Source organism: Rhinoraja longicauda, chromosome 6 (genome assembly GCF_053455715.1).
Source record: "Rhinoraja longicauda isolate Sanriku21f chromosome 6, sRhiLon1.1, whole genome shotgun sequence".
Classification (NCBI taxonomy): domain Eukaryota; kingdom Metazoa; phylum Chordata; class Chondrichthyes; order Rajiformes; family Arhynchobatidae; genus Rhinoraja; species Rhinoraja longicauda.
The window spans coordinates 68,911,252-68,924,307 of NC_135958.1; the positions used below are offsets into that span (position 1 = coordinate 68,911,252).

The 13,056-nt window shown below is 44.9% G+C and overlaps 1 long non-coding RNA gene across 2 annotated transcripts in view; it reads right to left on the reverse strand.

Moving 5' to 3' along the window:
* Positions 1–497: 497 nt before the first annotated feature.
* Positions 498–13,056, reverse strand: part of LOC144594566 (uncharacterized) — a 68,353-nt gene continuing 55,794 nt past the window's right edge. For both annotated transcript variants that reach the window (XR_013547403.1, XR_013547404.1), the window contains exons 2-4: positions 9,201–9,349; positions 1,901–2,063; positions 498–611 (exon numbers count right to left, since the gene is read on the reverse strand). This is a non-coding gene — a long non-coding RNA (uncharacterized LOC144594566). The remainder of the gene's footprint in view (positions 612–1,900; positions 2,064–9,200; positions 9,350–13,056) is intronic.

Here is a 13,056-nt window from a genome sequence, read left to right on the forward strand (position 1 = left end):
AATCTGTGCATTTCTTGGGGATGCTGACACCAATTGTGCCAACTCACTGTTGCTTTTCTTCAAATGGACTAACGATGCAGTTCGGCAGCAAACCAGCCAGTGATGCCCTCAGCAATCTGTGCACTTGCTGAGCCATCTCAGCCACTGGATTATTAAAGCTGAGTGTTCATCGATCCGTCTGAAGGAAATTTTAGCCAACAAAACAAAAATGCATTGTGTTTTATGACCAGTGTACCTATCTGGGGAGTAAACCTGTGTAATGTTTCCTGATCCCTACTTTAAACATAAAGGATTATTTAAAGCTGTATTTTTTTTGCTTTCATTTTGTATTTTCGGAGTATCAGCAAAATTACATTGAATGCTGAAAGGGCAATCGACAATTGCCCCCTTTTTTTTTTAACGCAAGAACAGCAAAGAAATTGTTGCATTGCTTCAACTGTTCAAAGTTCACTACTGCTCTGACTGAGGAAGCGGAGAGTTTGCTGTCAGGGACGTACCTTGATTATTCTGTATAAAGTACCTGCCTTCTTCAATGTGGCTCATTCCAAATTTGCAACCATTTCTAAAAAAGTGATCTAAGGCCAGGGCATGCACGACTGATCAGGCAACATCTGTGGAGAGGAAAGCAAACATTGACATTGCAGGTCATTGATTTTACATCAGAAATGCAAAAGGTTAAAAATCAAACAAGTTTTAACAGCATGGAAATGAGGACGGATAATGAGAAAACATGACTTCTTTGAGATAGACACAAAGTGCTGGAGTAACTCGGCGGCATCTCTGGAGACAAAAGATAGATGACGTTCAAGTCAGGACCCGAAACGTCACCTATCCTTTACCTCCAGAGACGCTACCTGACCTGTTGAATTAGTCCAGCACTTTGTGTCTATCTCTGGTACAAAGCAACACCAGCATTTCTTTGTTTCTACATTAAGATTTCTTTGAGGCTGAACAATGGTCCTGACCTGAACTGTTGGCTATCGCCTACCCATTCCCTCCATAGACGCTGCCTGACCCGTTGAGTTATTCCAGCACTTTGGTATATACCAGCATTTGTAGTTCTTTGTTTCTACATCAAGACTTCTTTGAGACTGAACAATGGTCCCAACCTATCCATTCCCTCCATAGATGCTGTCTGACCCGCTGAGTTACTTTCAGCATTTTGTGTTTTGCTGGAGAGGACAAAATGGAAGGTTAATGACAGGATTGCCCAGACATCTGTCACATCTTGCCATTGCTAACTGTGTTACACAGCTTTACCAATGTACTGTTGTTTGCCCTGGAAATTCTGGAATTAATTTCCGAGGCAGGGTGAAATATGGTTACGAGACGGTTTCAATGGCTATTGACTGGGGATGAATTCCTAGGCCTCGGTGACAAATGGGTCTGATATGTGATGACATTGCACAGTGCCAGATCAGATTTGCATGTTCTGAGCTGGATGTAATTATATTGAGCAGAATGTTAAACAAGAGCACAAACGACCAGTTGAATCACAAGTGTGTGACTCGCCGAACAACTGTGCCGTCACCGACCAGAACGACGACCGAAGACCGGAACGCGCCCCGGTAGGCCCGACTCGGCCCACAGGCCTCCCAGGGGACTGCGGAGAAGCCGGGCGGCGAGGTCTGTCTGGGCCGAAGGAGCCTCAGCAGTGGCGGCGCTGGGAGCCTCGGTGGTGGCAGTGGGAGCCTCGGCAGCGGTGGGGCCTCGCAGACGGTGAGCTTGAGTGGGGAGGGGAAGACAATGGGGACCCGGCGTGGGGGGGACCACCGTGAAGAATAGTGGAGGACCCGGCGTGGGGGGGGGGGCCGACGTGAAGAACGGTGGGAGAACAAAGGGGGACCTGGTGTGTCTTTTTTCTTTTTGTTTTCACTTTTAATTTCAAGTTTTTGTGTACCTTGGGTGTTGTGACTGTCGGCAGACCCATTTCCTCCGGGGATGAATAAAGTTTTATCGTATCGCATCAAAGAATGAGCTTGATTCTGAAGATCTATTTACTTTGTAACTTGCAGTTTAGAAATGGCAGCAAGATTTTGGAGGGGGCAGAGCAGAAATGGTACCTGGAACGAGAAATCTCAGCTTAGACTTTAGACTTTACAGATACAGCACAGAAACAGGCCCTTCGGCCCACCCAGCCCGCGCCGACCAGCGATAAACACTATCCTACGCACTCGGGACAATTTACAATTTTACCGAAGCTAATCATCCTACAAACCTGAATGTCTTTGGAGTGTTGGAGGAAACTGGCGCACCTGGAGAAAACCCACACGGTCACGGGGAGAACGTACAAACTCCTTACAAACAGCACCCACAGTCAGGATCGAACCCGGGGCTCTGGCACTGCAAAGCAGCAACTCTACCACTACGCCACTGTGCCACACTTTATGTAAATAGAAGCTGTGGATGGATTCCACAGAGCAGAGTAGATTTGAAAGAGACGTTTAAATCATGAAAAACTTAGATGGCGTGAATAGAGAGAAATTGAAGGATTCATACGAAGACTCAATGATTTAAAGTCACTGGAAAAGGAAATAAAGTGACATTCAATGAGATGAATGTTTACAACTTGGAATGTGCTAACTGATAGGATGATGTTCATAGGTTTCATTTTAAGTTTAAAGAAAATTGGATCAATTCTTAAAGGAGAAAAACAATTGCAGGGATGTGGGGAAAGGCTGGCCAAAGAGACTAACAGGATTACATTTTGAAAGAGTCAGTGGTGACTCAGCGGTTGAGTGGATTGCTTCTTGGTTGAACAATCCCATAACTACTCAGAACAACCTTTAGTTTCTTTCGAAAATATTAAAAGTGATGTTCCTGCGAACAAGTGGTTCGACTTAAATCTTTTTTGAGGTGACTTTTGCATATAATTGCATATTTCTCTGTGGCGTCAATAAGGAAACACAGTATCAATGAACTAGATTACTGGCATTTATAAACCCTTTAATGAGGAACAAAATTCAGCACAAGGCAGTCTGCAGGAAAAAGCAAAGATAGACACAAAGTGCTGGAGTAACTCAGCGGGTCAGGCAGCATCTCTAGAGAATTAGGATGGGTGATGTTTCGGGTCAGTCTGAAGAAGTGTCCCGACCCAAAACGTCACCCATCCTGATTCTCCAGAGATGCTGCCTGACTCACTGAGTTACTCCAGCACTTTGTGTCTCTCTGTGGTATCAACCAGCATCTGCAGTTCTTTGCTTCTATATGAAGGTAAAAGCATTCTTCCTGGCACATTAGCTCTGGTGGCTTCTGATCATCTAATGCATGTGGCAAAAGCAGCATTAGGGCTTATTAAACATTCAAATATGGGCATTCAGCAGGCTTTTAGACCTCAAATCCAAATGAAAAGTACGTGTGCCTCATAGAATCTATCTGGATGAACGATCTGAATAGACATCCTTAGGAAGATGAATTTTTTACATTTTGTATTTAAGGGTCCAGAAAAGCAAGTCGAATTCCTCCAAATCTCTGGTGCATCAGCTCGTAATGACAAGTTAGCTTCCCAACTCGCCTTTGTGCATCAAGCAGTACTGATGGGACTGAAATGAGAACGGATGCTGTATCTATCTTATAACATCTCATGGATAGATGTGAATCCCTCTGGGGGTGGGGGGTGGAACCCAGGACATAGCAGGACCCGTGGCACAGAGAGCAAGGAGAACCTCCGAGAATGAAGGGGGACGCGGCGGGGAGGTGCCACGAATGTAGGGGCGGCCACGTGCGACCAGGTGCGCCACGTTGCACGAGGAAGATAAGACTGTTCATTTAACTTTATGTAATTTTGTCAGCGCCAGAAACGTGGCGACTCTTTGTGTACTGCCCAGGTGAGGTCTGCTGTACGTTTTTTACCGGGTTGTACGCAAAACAAAGCATTTCACGGTACCTGGGTGCATGTGACAATAAAGTGTCATTGAATCGTTGAATCAGTGAGAAATAGTTTGAAAATAAGGTGTTAAGATGAAGGTGAGGAGTAACGTCTTCTCTCATAGGGTCATGAATCATGAATCTACTCTATCCTGGAGAGCTGTGGTAGTTGAAACACGGAATATATTCAAATCTGAGCTACATTTTTACTTTATAGTAAGAAGAACAAGTGCACACACACACGCACACACATACACACACACGCACACACACACACGCACACACACACACACACGCACACACACACACACGCACACACACGCACACACACACACACACACACACGCACACACACGCACACACACACACACACGCGCGCACACACACACACACACGCACACATACACACACACGCACACACACACGCACACACACACACACACATGCACACACACACACACACGCACACATACACACACACATACACATGCACACACACACACATGCACACACACACATGCACACACACACATGCACACACGCACGCACACACACACACACACACACACACACACACACACACACACACACACACACATGCACACACACACACACATGCACATAACATTTTGGTTGTAGCTGAGCGAATATGCTATTAAATAACATTTTACTGTTACTGGAAACTTAATTTTAAATGTTCTCATATACTGAAAAGTATCTTCATGCCAGTTATTAACTCTGTATTGCTGTGTGTGTTTTTTTAATTTAATTTTTATCCCCGTTGCTGTTTGTGAGTCAGATCCTTGAATGGAAGTCTGCACTTGCAGTGTTAAATGAAGGTTCAGTTTACATCATGACCCAGTCGAGCATCAATACTCACACCTACTGTTTATAAATCAATAAAAATAATTGGATATGGCAATAGTGTCAACTCATATTTGAGGAACTTATCTTCCTTAGAACTTACAGTTCAGAGATACAACATGGAAACAGACTCTTCAACCCATCGAGTCCACTCTGACCATTGGTCTCCCGTTCACACCAGTTCTATGTTATTCCACTTTCACATCCACTCCCTACACACGAGAGGCAATTTAGAGAGACCAACTAAACTATTAACCAACAAGTCTCTGGGATGTGGGAGGAAACTGGAGCACCCAGAGGAAACTCAAGTGGTCAGAGGGAGAACGTGCAAACACCATACAGACAGCACCCAAAGTCAGGATCTCTGTTGTATCTCTAAACGAAACTAAAAAAAACAAAACTCAGTATATCCATAGTGTAAATGTTATATCATCTAATGAATGACTCTGGACCAGAATGTGTTAAAGTGAAATTACTTTTAAAAATGATGTGGAAATCTGTAAGTTGCACGCGAAAGAATAGGATCATTTTTGTTTGGAAGTGTGGTATTCTTGTCTATCAATCTGCGTGTCACATTCAGGTAAATCTCAATGGAAGTCATTACCTATTGATCTGCATGGACGATGTGGCAAAGATCCAGCTAGAGATTACTAAACTCAAATGTATAGAATGTTAATAAAATGGCCTGCATAAATTTGCACTGATTTCAGTGTTGACACAAGCTCCTTGAATATTACATGGCATACACTGTGGTCCCAAGCAGCAATCAATGTACATGTGCACTGTCTTGTCAAATAAAGCTTGCAGAGTTGATTAAACGATGACACCAAAAATCAAATGTGCCCATTTCCCAGACTAGTTTCCTCTTTGTAACTGGGTGCACAACCTACCTTAGTAGTTGCTTGCACCTTAAATGCATTTAAAATTTAAAAAAATTAAATCCCTTTTATTCAGTGCTGCATTGCAGGAAAAATGTTCCCAATGTTGGGGGAGTCCAGAACCAGAGGGCCACAGTCTTAGAATAAAGGGGAGGCCATTTAAAACTGAGGTGAGAAGGAACTTTTTCACCCAGGGAGTTGTGAATTTGTGGAATTCTCTGCCACAGAGGGCAGTGGAGGCCAAATCACTGGATGGATTTGAGAGAGTTAGATAGAGCTCTGGGGGGCTAGTGGAATCAAGGGATATGGGGAGAAGTTGGGCACAGGTTACTGATTGTGGTTGATCAGCCATGACCATAATGAATGGCGGTGCTGGCTCGAAGGGCCAAATGGCCTCCTCCTGCACCTATTTTCTATGTTTCTATGTTTCTATAAGCTATGGTTATCAGTGACAGACGTATTCAATAAAACGTGCACAGTTCAGAAAGTAAAGGCAGGTTTGCTCCATATATAATCAGACACACTGGATTGTAACTAAATTAGGCAGAACAAGTTGCCTAATTCTGGAATTGCATTTTCCATCGTATTAAGCTGTTTGAAGCATCAGATAGATGCTGGACAATCAAAATGTATTAAGAATTGTGATCTAATATGGGAAATGTTGACAGGGGGTATGAATGCAGTGGAGAGTAGGAGAAACTGAGAGAGGTAAGGTGCCGCAGAAGAAAAATGGAAGGTTACAGAAAAAATCTATCTGTCTGTCTGTCTGTCTGTCTGTCTGTCTGTCTGTCTGTCTGTCTGTCTGTCTGTCTGTCTGTCTGTCTGTCTGTCTGTCTGTCTGTCTGTCTGTCTGTCTGTCTGTCTGTCTGTCTGTCTGTCTGTCTGTCTGTCTGTCTGTCTGTCTGTCTGTCTGTCTGTCTGTCTGTCTGTCTGTCTGTCTGTCTGTCTGTCTGTCTGTCTGTCTGTCTGTCTGTCTGTCTGTCTGTCTGTCTGTCTGTCTGTCTGTCTGTCTGTCTGTCTGTCTGTCTGTCTGTCTGTCTGTCTGTCTGTCTGTCTGTCTGTCTGTCTGTCTGTCTGTCTGTCTGTCTGTCTGTCTGTCTGTCTGTCTGTCTGTCTGTCTGTCTGTCTGTCTGTCTGTCTGTCTGTCTGTCTGTCTGTCTGTCTGTCTGTCTGTCTGTCTGTCTGTCTGTCTGTCTGTCTGTCTGTCTGTCTGTCTGTCTGTCTGTCTGTCTGTCTGTCTGTCTGTCTGTCTGTCTGTCTGTCTGTCTGTCTGTCTGTCTGTCTGTCTGTCTGTCTGTCTGTCTGTCTGTCTGTCTGTCTGTCTGTCTGTCTGTCACCATGTGGACCCGTTGGACTCAAACCTCTCCTGCATTGGTGCAGCACCCTCTCCTCCTCCCTCCCCTCCCCCTCCCACTCCCCCTTCCCCTCACCCCCACTCAATCCCCCTCAACCCCCCTCATCCTCCTCCCCCTCCCTCCCTCCCCCCCCCCCTCCCTTCATCCCTCCCTCCCTCGGAGATAGATTTAAACTGTAAAATGTGAATAACTTTTAAAATATAACACCGATTTCAATGAAACCTCTTCCATTAGCACCAAAAGGCCGACGGTAGGCCTAAAATTGTCGCGCTATCATGTACAGTTTCAGCTATAGTTCAGGATCAAACAAACAAACAAACGAGTATTTTTTAGTATATAGATATGCTTAAAATTTCTCAAGGTGCTTTTCACAAGAGTGTAATTAACCCAAATGTGACAACGTTTAAGTGAAGACATCTACAATATAAATGTTGAATATATTGAATATTCAAAATAATGTATTATTTTATCTGCTGGACAATTTTCTGGGATTATTTTTTAAAGTTTCAACGTGTAAAAAAACTGCATTCTTGTGACATCACTGACCCCAAAATACCAATGATGCTGGTTTGTTTGAATGGGATCAAAAGATATGAAGGAAGCACCCCGCGGCTGTTTAATACGATCGAGATGAAGGTAGCACCTGAGGTGATGTTGCAACTCTATTCCTCAGAGAAAATGTCACCACACTGCAACTATTTGGAGTGTCCTGTCTCAATCAATGCCAGCCAAAGCATCTGTCACTGGGGATGAAAGTAACAAATAAAAGATACAACAGTACATCAAACTTATCTTTTAGATATTGTTCATAAAGGTACCATTGCTGTATCTAACAATGCTTTTTGAAAAGATAACAATGCATGGTAAATGAAATCATATGAATTCCTTCAACCAGCGCTGCAATCACTCCCACCCGCTATGCTGACTGTCGGGATTATTAGAGCTACTTACATTCTAAATATCATTAATTGTTTCTGTATCTTGATTCTAATATTGGAGCATAAGAAGGAAAATTAATGAATATGCAAATGAATAGAAAATGAAAAGCAAACGAGTTAGTTAATATTAAATCTATGTGGGTATAATAGTTTTCTTAAGTGGAACGTGCCATTCTGTGTGATGAATGTATTATATCAGATTCTGTCGGTTAGATCCCAACACCTGTCAGCATCAATAGCTTTTTAGGTCGTTTTTCGGTTGAAGTGATCCACAAAATTCTCAGAAAGGAATAGACTAATGTTTACTCTCATGAAGTGTATGGAGAGGCCACAATGTGGCTTGATATGAGATTTTACTGATCTCACCATGTTAACGACTTGACCTGATGCCTGGTTTGGTCCTCATGAAGCAGGTGGGATTCCTATCAGCCCACCACCAAACACTGAGCATTAGTAAAGATGTAAACCCTCTCTCTATCTGTGTGAGAAAGTCACAGAATCTATACTCTCTTGAAAAAAGTATCCTTTGATGCTATCTGATTTAGTCTCCTGCCATTGTAGTGGATGGACCAGAATAGGTTTAGGTTTAGATTCAGGATTATTATTGTCACATGTACCGAGGTACAGCGGAAGCACTGGCCCCAGGGAATGGCAGCACCAGCAGGGAGGGTGAAGGGCAGCTTTCATCCCCTCCCTGGGGCCATGCTCTCCTCGATTCTGAAGGGCCCACTGCTGCCACCCACACGAGATGGTGCAGCTTGCAATCAGGGCCTCGAGATCCAGACAGCTTGAGGCTTACCTACCATTTTCCTATGTGGCAATGAAAGTAAGCTGCCTTCTAACATACCTTCCACAGTGAGTTACTAGATTAGCTCTCTAGTATGCGGCAATGTAGCGCAATGGTAGAGTTTCAACCTTACAACGCTTGCAGCGCCGGAGACCTGGGTTCGATGCTGACTTTGGGTGCTGTCTGTACTGAGTTTGTACGTTCTCCCCGTGACCGTGTGGGTTTTCTCCGAGATCTTCAGTTTTCTCCCTCACTCCAACGACGTACAGGTTTGTAGGTGAATTGGCTTGGTATAAGTGTAAATTATTCCAAGCCCGTGTAGGATAGTGTTAATGTGCGGGGATCGCAGGTTGGTGCGGATTCGGTGGGCCGAAGGGCCTATTTCCACACTGTATCTCTAAACTAAACTAAAACTAAAATTAGCTGTGTAAACAAGCTGTTGCATAGACAAAGGCACATGGAAAATAATCACAAAGATGATTATTCATTTTCTGTAGCCTAATTTCATTACCTTGACTTGGAGCATTTGTTTTCTGATTACTTTTATTTTTGTATGTTACCCACGCAGTCATCGAGACAAAAGAAATGGAGACTTGATGCCTTCAGTTACCAACATCACAATGACAGAGTGCTGGAGAATCTCAGTGGGTCAGGCAGCAGCTGTGGACGAAAATGGAAAGACGATGTTCAGGGTTGGGACCCTTCTTGAGACAGGTCACAAAATGGCAGCATCACTACCAGCCGATCACAAAATGGCCATGTGCTGCCACCTCAAACCCTTGCAAAAGCATACTGTCTGCCTGTCTCTTGGTTGCTGGCAAGAAAATGTAAAAGGTGTTTCATTCTCATTGATGTGTTGGAAGGAACTGCCGATGCTGCGTTCACTCACCGTTCAGTCCAGGGGCACTCTGTATATTTCTGGACCAAGGGGCCGATGCCATCGTTGTTCCAGCCCCTCAGCTTCACATCAGTCATGGCTGGCCTGTCCAACTCAACTTCATTCATTTAAAGGCATTAATCTGTTTATTTCATTGTATTAGTGACGGCACATTGGCACCCCAACAGTAGAGTTGCTGTCTCACAGTGCCAGAGACCCGGGTTCGATCCTGACCACCGATGCTCTCTGTGTGGAGTTTGTGTGTTCTCCCTGTGACCACGTGGGTTTTCTCCAGGTGCTCTGGTTTCCTCCCACATTCCAAAGATGTGCAGGTTTGTACAGTTAATTGGCTTCTGTAAATCATGTGTAGGATGTGAAAATGGGATAATGTGTACAGATGATGTATGGTGGGTGTGGATTCGATTGGCCGAAGAGTCTGTTTCCAAGCAGTACCTCTAAAAAATAAATATATATTCATGCTTTAATTATTTGATCAGCAATAAATTAATTATCCATTAACTGATGGAAACTTAACATTTAAATATGCTTATAATTTCCCAATGTTTTAAAAAATATATCAATTACAGTATTTTAAATTGAGTTTAACTGTTTCTAAATATGTCCAATATATTAAACAAAAGAGGCAGGCTGTTAAATTGTGTTACGGCTGTGCTTGGCACCAGCACCACAGGGAGGGCTCACCACAGGTTTCATTGAGAGTTATAGTCTCTCCACCTCATGGGGCAACCAAGGAAATGAAGTCCTTGGGATTGTTGGTAGCAGTGTAGCTACAAACATCGAGTGCAGCCACAGGACTGGCGTGGGTCAGTGGTGCGGTGGGGTGCAAGGGTGGGATGAGAGCAGGTGAGTAGTCATACTGTATCAAGCACAATGTGGCCCAATGACTTTGTCAAAATAGCAGCTCGTCTGACTCAACTCATAAGTATATCTTCGAGGTCTATCGGATGTAGTAGCCCAACAAATAATAATCACAATAATGTAGCGACCATAAAGAGTGGTCCCGGTCGTCGAACCCTCAGATTGGCCGGAAAGGTCACGTGTAGGCGCGACCGTGGGGATTGGTCCAGAGAGCGACATCGCTGATTGGACAGCGATGTCATGTGCGCTTTTGGCGCCCAAAAAGAGCAGTTCAGAGAAGTCTTCGAAGAAGACAGTGAGTTTTTGATGGTTGTCCTTTACCTTGTTGTTTAACCTTTGTATTCGAATATTGCTGTCGCAATAAACTTCTTCTACAACCAACAAGTTTCCGGACTCGCCATAATAACATTAAGAAGCAATTGGACAGGTGCATGGATAGTGGGGGAAAAAAACTGCAGATGCTGGTTTAAATCGAAGGTAGACACAAAATGCTGGAGTAACTCAGCGGGTCAGGCAGCATCTCAGGAGAGAAGGAATCCCGCCCCCTCCCCTGACATCAGTCTCGACCCGAAACGTCACCCATTCCTTCTCTCCTGAGATGCTGCCTGACCCGCTGAGTTACTCTAGCATTTTGTGTCTTGGTACATGAACAGGACAGGTTTAGAGGGATATGGGTCAAACACAGGCAGGTGGGACTAGTACAGATGGGACATGTTGGTCGGTGTGGGTAGGTTGGGCCGAAGGGCCTGTTGCTACACTGTATCATTCTATCTAATATCATCTCTTCCCATGGCAGTGAATGTGCGGACATTAACAGTTCAGCCTGAAGAACGGTTCCAACCGAAAATGTCATCTTCCATTTCTCTTCGCAGATGCTGCCTGGCCAGTTGAGTTCCTCCAGCAGTTTGTGTTTGGTATTGGTTTGTTACTGTCGTGTGCACTGAGATAAAGTTTTTAAAAAAGCTTTTGTTTGTCAGCTGCAGGTGCCAGACAATTGCGGAAAATGTAGAACGCTTGGCACGGAAGGAGAACTGTCTGAAGAAGCAGTTGATTGAGTTGGGACTGCAGTGGGAGACCTGGTTGGGACTGCAGTGGGAGACCTGGAAATGGAGCTGTAAGCCACGAGGCACAAGATGGCGGCGCGGGCAGGTGCTGTGGAAACACATGCGGCTTGTGGTAGCGAGTTCGGGTCAGAACATGGTCGTAGAGTTAGAGAGCAGCAGGAATCACAGTGGGGGAGTAGTGAGAGAGGGTCCCACACAACACCCGTTGGAGAGAGGAGGAGAACTTATTCCAGGTAGACACAAAATGCTGGAGTAACTCAGCGGGTCAGGCAGTATCGCGGGAGAGAAGGAATGGGTGACGTTTCGGATCGAGACCCTTCTTCAGACTGATATCAGGGGAGGGGGCGGGACAAAGATAGAATGTAGTCGGAGACAGGGAGAACTGGGAAGGGGAATGGGATAGAGAGGGAAAGCAGGGACTATCTGAAGTTAGAGAAGTCAATGTTCATACCGCTGGGGTGTAAACTACCCAAGCGAAATATGAAGTGCTGTTCCTCCAATTTGCGCCGGGCCACACTCTGACAATGGAGGAGGCCCAGGATGGAAATGTCAGATTGGGAATGGGACAGGGAGTTGAAGTGCTGAGCCACCGGGAGATCAGGTAGGGAAAGACGGACTGAGCGGTGGTGTTCAGCGAAACGATTGCCGAGCCTGCGCTTGGTCTCGCCGCTGTAGAGAAGTTGACACCTGGAACAGCGAATGCAGTAGATGAGGTTGGAGGCGGTGCAGGTGAACCTCTGGCTCACCTGGAAAAGCAGGCATAGAAACATAGAAACATAGAAAATAGGTGCAGGAGTAGGCCATTCGGCCCTTCGAGCCTGCACCGCCATTCAATATGATCATGGCTGATCATCCAGCTCAGTAACCTGTACCTGCCTTCTCTCCATACCCCCTGATCCCTTTAGCCACAAGGGCCACATTTAACTCCCTCTTAAATATAGCCAATGAACTGGCCTCAACTACCTTCTGTGGCAGAGAATTCCACAGACTCACCACTCTTTGTGTGAAGAAATGTTTTCTCATCTCGGTCCTAAAAGACTTCCCCCTTATCCTTAAGCTGTGACCCCTGGTTCTGGACTTCCCCAACATCGGGAACAATCTTCCCGCATCTAGCCTCTCCAACCCCTTAAGAATTTTATATGTTTCAATAAGATCCCCTCTCAGTCTTCTAAATTCCAGCGAGTACAAGCCTAGTCTATCCAGTCTTTCTTCATATGAATGTCCTGCCATCCCAGGTATCAATCTGGTGAACCTTCTCTGTACTCCTTCTAAGGCTAGAATGTCTTTGCATGCCTAGAGATTTCGCAATGGAGCCTTAAAATGTGGACACAAGGAACTGCAGATGCTGGTTTACAAAAAAAGAGGCACAAAGTGCTGGATTAACACAGCGGGCCAGGCAACATCTCTGGAGAAGATGGATAGGTGACATTTCGGGTTGGGAGTCTTCTTCGAACCTTTGTGATAAAAAATAGTGCAGTTTGAGCAGAATTTGGCCACCCAATCACGAGCACAGACTCAGCAGAGGAAGAGGCTGAGAATGGACCGTT